The sequence below is a fragment of the Panthera tigris genome, chromosome A1, assembly GCF_018350195.1.
Source record: "Panthera tigris isolate Pti1 chromosome A1, P.tigris_Pti1_mat1.1, whole genome shotgun sequence".
NCBI classification, from domain to species: Eukaryota; Metazoa; Chordata; class Mammalia; order Carnivora; family Felidae; genus Panthera; species Panthera tigris.
Window position 1 is genome coordinate 102,863,865 of NC_056660.1, and position 16,260 is coordinate 102,880,124.

General features: G+C 39.4%; 1 long non-coding RNA gene across 1 annotated transcript in view; it reads right to left on the reverse strand.

Moving 5' to 3' along the window:
• Nucleotides 1-9,398: 9,398 nt before the first annotated feature.
• LOC107180162 overlaps nucleotides 9,399-16,260 on the reverse strand; it is a 364,692-nt gene continuing 357,830 nt past the window's right edge. The window contains exon 3 of the long non-coding RNA XR_006216483.1: nucleotides 9,399-9,614. This is a non-coding gene — a long non-coding RNA (uncharacterized LOC107180162). The remainder of the gene's footprint in view (nucleotides 9,615-16,260) is intronic.

The following is a 16,260-nucleotide window of genomic DNA, read 5'->3' on the forward strand; positions in this document are numbered from 1 at the left end:
AGGATATAACATTCTTCCCCAAATATCTCCATGGTCCATTCCCTCACTTCTTGTAGATCTTATTCTCAAACGCCTTTTGTGTGTGTGTGGCAGAGTGGGAGAGCTTTCAATTGGCCAACTTTTAAAATTACACTTCTTCCTTATTATCTCTATTACTTTATTTTTCTCGTTAGCATTTACCATGAACATACTCTATGGTTCACTCACAGTCTACGCCTTTCTACCCTATGGATATACAAATTCCGCAAGGGTAGGATTTTTGTTTGGTTTGTTCATAGCTAAAGACCAGTGCCTGGAACAGAGTAAATGTCCAATAAAAACCTGTTGAATAAATGAATCTCTGCCCTCAAGAAGTTAGAAGTCTCATGGAGGGGACATAAACCAGGGAGATACCTTACAGTGCCCTCTTGGAGATGGGAGGGTAGAAATATAAGGTAAGGCAATGCTTGTGCCGAATCATGAGAATTCAGTTTGGCTCAGGTATCCCTATGCAGGCAGAACTGGGTGTCACGCTCAGCAAACAGAACACAAGGTAACCAAAGGCAGACAGGGAGTGTCAAAAGCAGGAGAATGAAAAGGGGGAGGGGCAAAGACTAGGGGAGAGTTTTTCAAAAGGGGAAACAAGAACAAATTGCCTACTAAATAAATTGATGTAGAACACTAGTGTTGGTTTCACGGCTGCTGAAAGTATTCACAGCTAAAATAATCATGATACACATTATCATTTACTTAATAACTACTATGTTCCAGGTTTACTGCTTATACATGTACCATGTGAGACAGAGAAATCATACAGAGAAATCCAAATTTATAGGTGAGGATATTGCAGCTTGGACAATCTCAAGACGAAATCAGTGGCAAGGGACAGAAGTAGGAAGGAGATCCTGAAACAGCCTGGGAATTTTCCTTTACACTAAGCCTTTTTCCTAGATTCCTACAGCCACCTTATATGTATGTCCCTTGTTCATAGTACCAAGAACACTGTGTAACCTCTTTTTTGCTTGTCCTCTGGATATAAAATGATGAAGACTTGAATTTAATTCTATAAAAAGCCAGCTGGTACAATTCACCACAGGTCACCAATCTGGATGAGAATAGCAAAGCATACTTCTGGCTTACCTCTAAAAACAAATTGAGCTTCCAGGATCTGTACTGAGCAGTGTTTTCGCCACTTGCCTAAGATCCTTCCCTAAAACCATGAGTTCTAGATTCATAAAAGAACTGTGGGCCTTAAAAAGTTTTTCTACATGTTCTTTTCTTAATCCTTTCTTCTTCCACCTCATCCCTTACCTTGAAACTTGGAAGCCATATATGTAGTATATCTTGGCTATGATGGAGTTTCAGAAGGTCACAAACCACTCTCATATCTTACATCTAAGATTTTTTCAATCTCCAGGCTAATCTGGAGGTGATATAGCCCTTGTTGACAATGCATGGTCTAGGCAAATACATGTTTCTCATAGTTGGCTTTCTATACTTAAAGACATCTCAGGAACATAAAGTTGTCTTAGCAACTAATTATTGGTATAGTGGACTAGGCTGAAATCAGGAATCCTGAGCTCTTGTCCTGGCTGTGCCTCTAAGAAGCTGTGTAATCTCAAGTAATTTACATTTTCTGGTCTTCAGTCAGCTTCATTCTAAAACAAGAGGCTATACTGAATTAATTCCAAAGTCCCTTCCACAGTTGAGAAACTTCATAAACGTTTGTAATGAATCCTGCTTGTTGGCTATTTTTCCCATTTGCTTTTGGAAACTATATCATTCATGGGGTTAAGACAGTATTTATGGTTTCATTTGCTGGTGAGAGATACAAAGTACTTTTCTCTTCTGTGTGACCTGTACTCGCATTGTAGGACAGCAATAGTGGACTTCCACTGATGGCTTGGTGAATATCATGAACTTTTATTTCTTTGAGGGCTTCTGCAGTCTCATCAACGGAGGCCTGAATGATAAGGCAACATCAGAGAGACGGAGTTCCTTCACAGTCCTGGGTCCGAGGTACAAATGTCCATGGGATCTTAGCTGTGGCACTACGTGAATTAAAATGAAGTAATGAATTTGCAGTGTGTTCCATGGCTTTAAGTTACACCTGACCTTCAAATCACATTTAACAGAGTGCAATCACAGATCACAAGTCACAGAGGTTTAAGTAATTTTCTCTTCCATCAAGGAAAACTGATTGAATCAAATTTAGCTTTATATGGTGCTCAGAATTTAGAGAACTCTAGAATGTCCCTGTGAGTTACAGAAATCCATTAGAATGTGAGAATGTTAGAGTCTGGAGTATTTCACAAAATTTTAACGTGCACCTATACACGAGTTTTATTTGTAGATGATATATAACACATAGCTTTATTTACAGATATAGCTCATCTTAGGACATGAAAATCTCAGGAATTAAATGACTGGACAGTGAATCACTATGAAAGCACCAGGGTACCTCTTTGTTCAAGAGAATTGTTAGGACTTCCATTTAATGATGAAGTATTTTCGTATTATGAATAATTCTCTTTACCCCATTTATTGGCTTCAAAAATTAGTGTGCTATGGCATGTTTTTGAAGAGTGGGATTCATCTTCATCTTTCTCCAGTGCTTTATAACTCTGTTCTCTTCTTCATTCCTTGCTTCAAGAGCAAAGGCCAGTAGCTTTTCACAGTATTCCTTGGAGTGTGTTGGGTTGCTTAGACTTCCCAGAGCAACATAGCCACGCAACAAAGAAACATTTATTTAAATACTTATTATTATTTTTTTTTTTAAATTTTAAAGTTTATTTATTTTTGAGACAGAGAGAGACAGAGCATGAACGGGGGAGGGGCAGAGAGAGAGGGAGACACAGAATTGGAAGCAGGCTCCAGGCTCTGAGCCATTAGCCCAGAGCCCGATGCGGGGCTCGAACTCACGGACCGCGAGATCGTGACCTGGCTGAAGTCGGACGCTTAACCGACTGCGCCACCCAGGCGCCCTAAATACTTATTATTTAAAAAATACTACTACATAGTTTCATGGTAACAGCCTCTCTCTTTTTTCATGTGTCTTACCAATGACCCCCATCTCATCAAGAGTTAGAGGGGAGGGAGTAAAAGTGCAAAAGGCATCAGAACCTTCATTCTACAACAGGAGTATAGAGTGATGCTCACAGGAAGGCTGTAGTACTGGAGATTTAAAAAAATATATATATATAGTACATTATTAATATGTACTGCTCATCACAGAAAACTCAATAGATGACAACATCTTTTAATAATAGTATATTATTCCACTCCCATTCTGCATAGTTGAATTTGGGAAGGAGGGTTATGAGTTATTGAAATGTGACAATAAGGACAAAAATTTTCCTAAAAGATTCTTCCTGAATGCAAAGAGATTAGACCAGATACATGCATTCATCCATTAGACAATATCAACTTTTTGTTCTAATTTCATATATTAGTTTCTATCAAATCTTAACCATTGCTCTTTTGGAAATCTGTTAACTACCAGGCTTATTTCAAATTCAAAAAACACGATGCTAAATAGCACCTTTGTAGCTTATAAAAATTAATGCAAAACATAGACCAATTATACAAATTTAGTAAAATAACTTGACAGAAAAAAGATGGCACAGGATTGTGTGGTTGTTTGGAAAGTAGCAGGGCTAAGAAGAGGCTTTATTTATTTTAATTTCTGTGGTGTAAGGTGGACCTGAGCAAATTCATAAAGGAATTGGTATAGTAGAGGAAAGGTAATTAGGGATTCAAGCGAGAAAACAAGTAATAGTTGGATCAGGTCTCTTTACTAACTGGGATGGAAATGAAATCACGGGTGAAGGTTGAGGGCTGACATTGGAAACAAGATCCAGAGGGGGAAGGCTAGATAGTGAAGACAGGGATTTTCAATAACTATTCCCAATAATGAGCTGATATTTGGATTAAAGTCTCAAATTCTCCATAATCACCTAAGTGCTAAAGTAGGATCTACTGGCAGAAGCTACAGGACACAGACTAAAATGCATCCCAAGGAAGCTCTTGCTAGCAATAGGATCTGTACATGAACAGAAAGAGTGATCTCAGGAGGTACTGGATTCCAGTCCTTGCCACGTGTCTAGGAAACCTACCTGGCAGATGACTGCAGGGAAGACAGAAGAATGGAATGAGGAAGGGACATGCCAAGCTGCATGAATAAAAGCTTTCAATTACCAGTAGAGACACTCAGAAGGCCCAGTCAAGGGGAACCCAGTCTTCTTGGGATGACTTCCTTCAGGTGCTTGGAAAAAGGAGTCAGAAAGTAAGTAGAATGAGGTATTTTAGCTACAGGAATGACAAAGTGGGTACAGTGGCAATTTGTAGGGAAAACACTGAACCTAGAAAGAAAGTGATGGCCTGGAAGAACTGCATTGGAAGGGTTAGAAGATCAGACATCTCAAGGATGTCAAGATCAATGAGTATTATCTCTCTAAAGGATCTTTCTCCTCCCTGCAACTCGCAAGTCCGACTCCCAACCAGTTACTTCCTAATCTATTTAATCAGGTGTTATTCAAGAACTTTAGGTGGTAAATTCATTGAAAACTAGCCTGAAATGACTCTGGTCATAAACCAAGTCAGTTACATTTTATTTTTAGGAAGAAGGCTTTAGGGACAATGATCTGCATAGTAATATCATTAACAGTGTCAATTAGCTAAAAAGATATACTCCCTCCCATCAAAAAAAAAAAAAAAAAGCTTTGCCACATTCATTTCTTGATAGGTTCTTTAATGCATTTTCTCATACTCTGTGAGTCAAAAATTTCAAAAAAAGAAAAAAGAAAACTCAACAATCTCAAGTTATTGCTAAAATAAGGGGACAGTTTTATAACACCTAAATGGTAAATACATTTTGAACCACTTCTGAGTTTAAGTTCCTTCCCAAATGTCCTGATACCTAATTTTTCCCTGTAAGACAAACTTATTAAATTGGAATTAGAAGAAATGGATAGAAATAAGCTTGTATTGATAAATTCTTTCATCACTGATAACCATTAAAAAGTATTTTGAATTTCAACCGAAGGCAAAAAACCATGAAACAATTATGTTGAGGAGGTGGCTCCAAGAACACTTCACCAAAGCAGAAAGTGAATCAAAGACTTTCACTGGGAGACTATACTCCCCTAAATAGTTGCCTGCTGAGTTTGAGATGGTTTGTGGAAACAAAACTCAAGATAAAATAGACTCTTGTCCCGTTACATCCATCATTAGTGAGTATTTAGTTAGATATCCACCTAGGAGAGCTAGACTTTTACTCCTACGGAGATAAAATTTGATGTTATACAGAACCCAATCAGTCGAATTTTGCAAATAAAATGCCATGGTCCATAAGACCCAAAGCTGTAGATAAATCATGGGTCCTATAATAAATGACCCTTGCATCCATAGGCTTATAGATATCAATTGTCACTTTTAAAACAAATGCTTTAGTGGCTGAATGAGATAAGAGGAAAACCGATTTCTGTAATAACAATGTCCTAGTGTGTCAGCACATATTCAACCCATGATTTATAAAAAGTGAAAGTAGGGAGGGGGGAAAAGGTGCTAATATGTCTTGAAGAGCTACAGAGATAAGCATACATTTGAATCACAAGGTGCCAGGATTTTACCAAGACTACAACATCATGGTCTTTCCCTGAGAAAATATATACGTCTGCATAAGAAGATGAACATTTTGTAGAAAAAATGAACAGTTGATTCAGGGGCATTTAGTTGTCACCCTTGTTGAGCATCTTTGTTTCTTCTTTTCAAAGCCATTAATCCGGTAAAAATAAGAGCTGACTACATACCTGATCAACTCAATAACAGGAAACTTTCTCTTTCCCTATAGGTAACGGGGGATTTGGGTGGAAGATGAAGACATGGAAACGAAACCGGGGAGCAGTGAATCTAGGTAGCTTTTGTCCTGACCACAATTATCAGATATCACAGAGTGTCCATATTAGTAAGTACTGTTTAAATCCAATCACTGCCACAGTTATTTAAAAGAAGGCCCTTCCTACAATAAGGGCCTTTAAAAGAAGGCCCTTCCTACTCTTATTGTAGGACAAATTATCTAATAATTTGTCCAGGGGAAGCACACTTTACTTCTTCAACTAGATTATAAATGCTTCAAGGTTCAACACCTAATTATGCATTTCCCCTCCTGGTCTAATAGTCTTGTTCATAAAAATAAAATTGCTTGAAAAACTCTTGTAAACAAGATTGGGAAGCCTGCCAAGGAAACCTCTTCCTCCAGATCACTGCTATTTCTTAGGTATCATGTTTTAGTGATAGTAAAAGCCAAGACTCAGCCTTTTATTTTGAATAATTCAGATGAATTCTTTAGTTTCTCAGAACGGATGCTTTACTAAACCCAGACGTAAACTATGAACCAAATTTTTAAATTCTCAGTATCTTGCTAGTATAGTCCCTTGCCTACTGGGTAGGGTCACAAGAGAAAAACACCATGAGGATCATTATCTCTGACAGTGTAGAGCCGCACACTTCCTACTGAGAAGATTCTTTCTAGCTTCTCTTTATGCTGTACTTTCAAGGCTGGCTCTTTGCGGTCCATTAGGAAATGTGGCTTCAGAAATTTTGGTGTTTATCCTGCAGGTACAAGACCTTGCAGGTATGTGCAGGGAGTGCACAGCACAGGTAAATCAGATTGATGTTTATTAATGAGAAAGTGTCTCCTCATCTGGATTTAGCACAGAAGCCACAGTTCTTTCTAACATGTGACATACTTTTGTGCACATATAGACTTACTCGTCTCCAGAATAGTTATTTTTAAGTCTCAGAATTTTTTCTGCATGAAGGGCAGGCTACACTGCAATCTTATTCCTGGATTAAGTCAACCACATTATCTGAATTCAGCACCCATGTGAGCACTTCATTGTGCTGTTTTTAAATGTATAACTTTTGTGTACATTCTTCCTATATTATGTACAGAATATCATTCTATGATTAACTTAGTTTAAGATGATCCACATATAAAATCTTGACCACCTCTCTGAGACCAGGCTATTTTGGAGTAATGATATTGTTCTGAACTTGAAATCTGCTGAAGTCTAAACATTTTTTTAAAACTTTACTATACATCATTATACAATGTATTATATAATTTAAATGGTGAATTTAACGGTATGTAGAGTATATCTCAGTCAAGTTGTGTAAACAAATCACCTGGCATTATTTCCTCTTTGAGTTTAATATGAATGAGGTTTTCCAAGGTTTTATGCTGGGCTAAAATCCCTGTCTGTTTGTAGATATTCAGTAAGCGCCTCCCATAAATGAATTTGCTTTTACATACTCCATCTCATCCAGTTTGGGGAATTCCACTGAACCACCTCCAGAAAAACCAAATAAATTTATGAGCTATCTGCAGCAACTCAGGTACCATGGAGAATAAATTAAAAGTTTTCAAATGAACCCCATTTGGCTTTAGTGGTGAGCAATCTTGCTCTATTTTAACTGAGAAACCCACAAAAGAAAATAAGGAAAAAAATTAGGGCTTTCAAGGAAAGACTGTGGATCATGCTGTGTATTAAGATGTACAATCACCTATACAAGAGTAAACCTAGATCAACAGGGAGACAGCACAGAGTTGGTGGACCCAGCTATGGCCCGCAGCGAAACATCTGGACAGTAGGAGGTCATGGGTAGAGTCTGCCAAAGGCATTAAGTGGTGAGTGTCAGGTAGGTCCCAAACTTGGGCTCACAGCAGTACTCTGGGCATTCCGGAAAGAATGGCTACTGACTAACAAGATAGGTTACTGACATAGAGATAAGCGCAGGAATAAAAAATGGGAAACCGTGCCAAGTGGATTAAATACCACTAAGAGGCTGACTACAAGGCACATCGACAGACTCCAGCTTCTAATACTGAGACAGAAGGTTAAAGTGAGCTAAGCCACAGGCTGACCTGAAGTTGATTTGCCTTACCTAGACTCCTTCAATTTTCCCTGATTTGTTCCAGAACCCTGGCTGGGGATTCAGGTAGGAGTAAGTGCCCCCAGCTGTAGGGAATAGAGAGACATACCCCCGGGGGCCCAACACATCATTACAGTGTCTGTAGCTGGGATGTGCAACCACTCATTCACAGACTCGGAAAATATTTAGGCTGATTGAGACCTGCTTGCTTCCCTACCCTCCTGGCAACTTGACTCTTATCTCCCCTCCCTTCTCACACATGCATTGTGGAGTCTGGGAGCGGACACTTTCTAAAGCTGATTTGCCTACAATCAAATTTGGGTTGGGTCACACTTGTTTGTAACATTCAGATGAATGTGCTATGTTTCGATCACTGGAAAGGAACTTTCTATGACATGGTGTTCACACTTATATCTGAAACCCAAACTTTAAAAGTTACAAAGCCATAACATGGAGCAAATAGTTTGTCAATTTATAGACTAAATTTTAAAAGATCACCAGTCTCTCTCACTCGCTCTCCCCACTAATGCAGGCGAAATGCTGATAATGAACTTCAACCCAGTACTACTTTAAATCAGCCCTCTTCAGGCACATAAACCACAAAATCTCCTGCTTGCAAACAATCACATTAATGAGATGAATTCAAAAGTTTCCAATCTTTACCAAAATAAGAAAAACACAGAGAAAACTAAAATCACCACGGAGTGAAAATGCTACTTATTTATAGCCTGTGAGTCCCCAAAACCAAAATGAAAATATGTAGGATGAGCTTCCAAAAACAATTCTGCAAGTCAATACAATAAATCAGGCCCAGATGTCACAAACACAATAAATCAATTGAAACTGCCAAACCACTTTTCTCAGCCTACTGGATTTAATTAAAACCGCCACTCAGTGCATGAGAGGCCTTCTAATACAGAAGATACTATCACTCAGGCTCAACCATCTACCCAAGCCTGATGTAGGAGATGGAGTTTGTTAAATTTTCATCTACAGGCCTGTTGAACATGGCAGGGTTTAGTTCAATCTATGGCAATGCACTGCAGTCCCTTTAATGTTTTTTTAATGTTTTATTTATTTTTGAGAGAGAGACAGAGCACGAGAGGGGGAAGAACAGAGAGACAGGGAGACACAGAGTCCGAAGCAGGATCAGGGCTCTGTGCTGACAGCAAAGACATGAGGCTCGAACCCACAAACTGTGAGATCATGGCCTGAAGTCGGAAACTTAACCAACCGAGCCACCCAGGCGCCCCTCCAGTCCCTTTTAGATACTTTTTCTCAGCCTCCCAATGTGCTCATTAAGAATGCTATCAATCAGCTTTTGCCACTGGAACACAGTGATGCCAGATAAACACTGCAGAAATATTGACTCTCTGGTCCTCGTTTTTGTGTCAAAAATACAGCACAGTCATTGAAAACAGACAAGCATATTTAATCAAATGTATAAGACAAGTGGTGACTCGGTGCTTGGTGTTCTAGATTCTTCAGTGACTCTTCCGAAGACAACCCAACTGTCGCTCATTGTCTATAAATATCTGTTCCCAAACAACCAGTAAATGCCACTCAGGAGAAAGAAAGAATGAGGGTGGGGGCTTGGGGGGAAATGAAGCACTCACAAGTGATTATGAATTCACGAGGCTGACAAAGGGCACCGGTTTCCAGGCATCTTCCAGGACTGGAGGTGAGGAATCTCACTGGCCCTTAAATAAAAAAGATCCCTTGAGTTTAGCACAGAAAAGACAGACACCCAACCAAGAGGTTGTTTTAACTTGAAGGATCACATTATTTATCACGAACAATCTCTAAACTCAGTCAGCAGAAGCCTTCCTGGCACTCTCCTTGTGTATACTTGGCTCTATTTTATAAAGACAGAACAGACTATGTTTGGCATTTTTGCCTTGAGTTATTGACATGTTTTAAATTATGCTGTTTTATGTCCATTCTTAATAGAACAGAAATCTGCTACAAACGATCTTTATTAACAGACCGCCTCAGGTGCTGAGACTCTCGATTTAACAATGTCTCCAAACAGACAGGCAGGGAGCTTGTTAATAGGCTTTTCCAACCCTTTGGCTTCTGTGAGACGTAAGTGGATTATGGAGGTTTGTTTGTCAGGCTATCTTTTTACATCACTGTCTGAATAATTGCCACAAAGGCCTATTGCTTTGGCCTAATTAACAAAATGTACAAAATCCTGAACATAGAACTTTTATTGATTAGCCATCTCCATGGGAAGCTTTTGAACCCCCATGACTTCTGGCCCCAGACAGATGCTACTCATGATGTTACACACTGGACCATAGTCTTTTAATATAACAAGGACTCATCTTACCACTTTGGACTATTCAAAAAGTGCCACAGGAAACCACGTGTATTGGTAATAGTTTAAAAATCAGTGTCCTTGGGACGAGATAAATTTTTACGTAAATGTCACCATTTACTATAAGACAATCCTATCTGTTCCATTTTTTTTTTTTTTCATAGAAACTGATCCTTGAAGGGGTGGTTTGAATTATAAAAACTGTATGGTTAAGAAGCAAAGTCAGTTTTATCTGAATGAGGAAAAATATGTGGATAAAACAGAACTTGAAGGGAAAGTCAAAAACATGGAGTAGGCATGCATTAATTTATTATTCAGTCAGTTTTCATTAACTAAATAATTATTTCAACAAAGACTCCAGGGCTTGTGTTCCACAGGACAGTTTTAGGCACTGGGACTCACCTCGAGGCAAGAAGACAGTATCCTAGCTCTTGTGGAACTTTTAATATCAAGGCTAACAGATGTTTTAAAAGCCCAGGAATGGAGGCTCAACGACTATTTACAACATAGACTGCACTTAACTTTTCTTTAAAAAAAGTAAAAAGCCCATGAGGTAAAAAATTCTGTTTGATGACGTAGCAAGTGAGATCAGCCATGGGAAATTAAGCCATGTGCATCATTTTATGTAATATTCAGAAGGCACATATGGAAAAAGGAGCTACAAACATTTTTGGGAGTTTGAGAAGACAAAGAACTCAGTCTTTGTTCGATTTAAATGGAAAGCAGGACCAATGAAAATTTCTTAATGAAGTTACACATACGGATAGGTTAGAAAGTTTTGACTAAATTTACGTTTTTTGTTTTTTAAATCACCCAAGTAACTAGGTAATAACTGTGAAGCAACAAACATTAAATTCAAACACTTGAATGATCTTTGGCTGGGAACTCAGCTAGAGAAACATACGTAGGGTTGAATTAATTTAGAAAGCTTCAAGACCCTAGGAGTCAATTACATGACAGCAGTAATCTCTCTCTCTCTCTTTTTTTTTTAATTTGTAGATGATATCTTGTCTAATCTAGGGAACGCATGCTGAATTTCGGAGAAAAATTTACTGTGAACAAGTTTACATGTGAAGTTATAAGCATACACACGTGGGCATTTGTCAACATGAAGGTGAATTTAACAGAAATGAGATGTGCATCAGCCTCTCTGCTCAATGCTAAGTATTAAGATGAGTGTCAGCAGCTATCTTCAAATATATATATGTGTGTGTGTGTGTGTGTGTGTGTGTGTATGTACACACACATATAAATATATACAAATAAGACCCAACATCACAGTAGAGGAGGGCCAAAAGGTTAGGGAGGTCAAGATCAATGTGCTAAACAGAATATGACAGCTTCTTGACTATTCTTCAGGTGAGGATAGATAATGCCGGGAAAAGACAACCTCTACTGTATCGGCGGCTCCTTCCACAAGCCACTGGGAAATTGAAATAAAGGCAGAGATGTTCTTTTAGATCGACGGTAGTAATAATAGTGACATCGACAATTAATAGAAACCATAATTTATTAAGAACTTACCTTGTTCCCCATTTACTTTGTTCGTGGTTTACATTCATGAACGTCATTAATCTTAACACTACAAGAGTGGGTATTACTGTCAGCTCTATTTCACACGTGAGGACACAGAGCAGCAAACTGCTGCAGATCACAAAGGGAAGAAGAGGCAGTGTCAGTATTCAAACCTAGGACCAACTCCGAAGCACCTTCCCTTATCCACCGCGCTCAATCTGCCAGGGCCTTGCCTGATACACGGGCATTTTTTGGTGATTGTGGAGTGGGGGAGGCCGCGATGAATCACTCTGCCCAGCCAGTCGTTCTCCCTGTGTTTCGCAAGAGATCATGTTTAAGGTAAACTGGTTATCACGTGCCTAGACACCAGTGATTTACAATTACTTCTTTATTAAGAAAACGTTCACTGTGTGAGTGGTCTCTCTCTGAAAAAATGCCAACAAAGAGGCCTTGTCAGTTTTTTGGCAGAGGCACATCTAAACACATAAAAACAAGTTTAAACACTATCATTTATGCATAATTCTTTCTTGGCATCATCTCCCACTTGCCACAATTTGCAGCCAGAAAACACTTATTTCTACTTTTCTTACTCTAGAAATAATCCAGCCTTAAGTGGATCTAATTCCTCCCCAGAAAAGAAACAGCCCTGTCAGGACTTGGTTGTGTGTGCCGTTTGAGACTTCAAGGTTCCCATTTACCGCACAGCTGCACGGATTCTGAAAGCTGGTGCTAAGCCAGAGCTCTGTACCCACTGAGATCTGTAGTCTGGAATGATAAACACACAGCTGCCTGCGGTGAGGGCCACAGGCATAATAGATGGCCACGTCTCAACCAAAGCCAGGCAGCACCAACACAAATCATTAATCCGACTGCTTATACGTTAAATATCACAAAATGTGTACAAAATGGGGAGCTGTCTCCATGGCAGGCAGTGACAGGTGGGGGGAGAGGCGGAAGCAATTTAAGGGAACAGGAGAGAAAAAGTGGCTCTAAGTCTTCTATAAAATCCCACTACAGAGCTGATTTACTGCCACGCAGCCCTCTTCCGGCAAATAGTTCATAAAGCCTATGACCTGAGTACTTGCCCACGGGACCACAATAACATTTATCTAGCATAAATTAATGTGTTTCAACCACTAATTCAATTTGGCCGTCTCATTCTTTGGGTTTTGGCAAAGCCTAGCCTTGCTATAAAGTCACTTGGTGACTCACACGAATGGCTGTGTTTGCTAAGGACTCACACACCACGAGGAACAAAGCGTGCCATTAGTCGAGCAGTCATAAAAATATACCTCCAGAGCACATTTGGAGCTGTGCTAATTGAAACTTCCTCTTTAGAGGAGCCTGATCAAAACCAGCTGTAGGAGTCAAGCAGCAGCAGATTTCAACATTGCATTAAAAGCCCAGCGGATTCAGAAGGAGCTGCGGGACTCAAAGAAGAGGGCATGGCGGCCTGAACACGCGCTCTAATTGGCTCCTGACACGACACGCTGCAGAGCGAGCTTGTGACCGGAACCTGGCGAGCGCTGGGAAGAAACTTCTCCGCGAGCAAAACTTGGAAAGAGAGCCCCGTCGTGCAGTTCTCGTAAAATCCCAGATCTGCCAACCTTCTCGAGGAACATGTGGGAAAACCCACAAAAGGCTAGTAAATTTAAGAAAGTGAAGTGGGATATTGTTCCGAAATGGGAAAAACAAGAGCTTAAGTATCTTCATTGGCAATGTAGCCTTTTAAGAACATCCCATTAGTATTAAAAACAAAACCAAAAAAACCCCCAAACCATCCAACGCACAGAGGAGCAAACGAACAAAATCCAAATAAAAAACAAAAACCTGGATGAAACACAAAAACACAGACCTCCTGAAAGATGAGAATGAGAGCTCTGTCATCCTCTCTGGCTGTACGTGAGTTTCTCATTCCAAGAAATAAGGAGTGCATTCTACCGATGTGTGTAGAAGCAAAATCCATCCGTAGGTTTGCGGCAGATGTGGAAAAATCACGCACTTTCTGTTAGCTTTACTTGAGGGCAGGTGAGCCACTTGTAAAGGAAGCAGTTGCTGATACATAAATATAAATAGCATATTCCACCCATCAAATATGTGAATTTTATTTAATTTAGATGAGTGGAGTGCCCGGAAATATTAAAAGCAAGTTTTGTTTTATAACACCTTTAAGTAGCATATAAATTAGAAAGGACTGCTGGTCTCTTTAATTTATTTACTCATCAATTTAATGGAGTGTCTAGTTTGGGAGCTATGTCACAGTGATTTGCAAAGATAAAGGGTGGGGAGGTTTATTTATGTAGATGTAGGGAAGGATCGTTATGTTTTATGCCACAGAAGGATGAGAGTTAACTCTATGTAATATATGAAATATAATGATTTTTCTAGGCAACATAATTATAGCCCCACCAGTAACAACCATGAAAGTTGAAAATTTGCTTATTTTCACCATCTTTTTGGAATAGATTAAGCGGCTAAGCTCTTTTTTTTTCCTTTTATCACATGTAAAACATATTACACTGACTCACTGGGTATAAAACCAAAATAAAAACAACCTCACAAAAGTAGAAATTAGTTATCTAAGTACGTCCCTGTTCCCTTTTCGTGCATAAAAATATGTATCCAGCATTTAGCACTCACTGATGTAAAATGTGGCCTCTGGTATATGTGATATGGTATTCTGAGTTTGTGTAGATATGAGCAGAAGGTAGGTCTGGTGCTTTTTTATTATTCATATGACTTGTCAGATAGTGAATCATTCTCAATGCATAATGCAATTCACAGTTGGAATGCTGTGCCCTTGATTTTATTTATCTTGTTTGTCCAAGTACTATAGACATTAGGGAGGCTTCAATTTAGTGCTCTTAAAGCTGATGAAGGAGGCTGAAGAATTTGGAAAATTTTCTAAAGATAAATCAAGATTAAGTGATGAAATAAAGAAAAAAAAAACTGTAAATAAGCCAAACACAACAATATTCTGATTTAAAATGGGGTCTGAAAAGAAGTTATTGACCCAGCTTATCCCAATTTTCTCACTAAAATATTTTCTTTAAAAGTCAGAAAGGATAAATCCTCATATGTTATCACCACCCCTGAACTTGGAGTTAATGAATACCAGAATCAAGGAGTTTCCAATTACCTAAGAATTAAGACAACACACACACACACACACACACACACACACACACACACACACACACACACAAATGATTTACAGGTTCCATACAATTAAAACAGTGGAAATAAGTCCCTCAAAAGTAATTTAAAGCCCCTCGTTTCTTTCCTATTTCTTCAGCCCTGGCTCAGAAAAATTGTCTACAGTAACGTTACGCCAGGCAGCTGTTCTTGGGACCGAGGGTGCTACATTCTGAGGCAGCACTATGCTGTCCCTTCCCTGCACACAGGTCCCTTCCCTGACAAACAGAAAGAGACGGTCCACTGAAACTTGCAGAAAGGCAGGCAGAAAGTGGGTGGGTTGTCTGGGAAGTGCTGTTACACATTCAGGAATTAAAATACAAATGCAGGGTCAGGACCAAGCAAAGAATTCATCTCAGATCAGTGGGACTGGGAAGTCTGGAAGTCTGGGAATTAGGCTAGGAGTTGAACATGCTCTTCTCTCTGAGAGGAGGAACAGACCAGGAGCCATGAGAGTGTGCACGGGGTAAGCCCAGAGAATTCTCTTTTTACTCTAGGATAAATTTTAAATTTTTTTTTTAACGTTTATTTATTTTTGGGACAGAGAGAGACAGAGCATGAACTGGGGAGGGGCAGAGAGAGAGGGAGACACAGAATCGGAAGCAGGCTCCAGGCTCTGAGCCATCAGCCCAGAGCCCGACGCCGGGCTCGAACTCACGGACTGTGAGATCGTGACCTGAGCTGAAGTCAGACGCTTAACCGACTGAGCCACCCAGGCGCCCCATACTCTAGGATAAATTTTAAAAATTCGTTATGAAGCATATAAAAAATATTACATGACAAGAAAAAAATTTAGCTTTCTGAACACTCAGAAGAAGAGTTGATCTCTGAGATGATGAGCTACAAGAATTAAAATGTTAACTTAGAATATTATTTGGTAGCCTCAGGTGGCAAAGGTGGTTGGTCCCTCATTCTTCCTGGGCTGCACAGCTACAACTATATTTCTCAAACTCCCTTAGAGAGGTGTGGTCAAGACTAAGGTTTCCTCACTGGAAGGTGAGCACACATCCACTTTTTTTTTTTTCCTAGTGATTAGAAAGAGTGATAAATAAGAAGGACAAGAATAGAAGTCCAGGGACCAATGAGGGTTAGGAGACCCATGTATTTGTGCTAGGACCCCGAAAGCTACACTCCAGGAGTAAGACTGATTTGGATATAGACAAGCTGTTGCAGAGATGGACACCAGCTTCAAATCACTTTAATGCAATTTCAGTGATTGAAATGATCGTTAGTTCTAGTAATTGTCTATCTACTAAAACCAGATGTAAAAATTACATCATCTTCATCCTTAACTGATTTTCCCAAGTGAAGTTCAA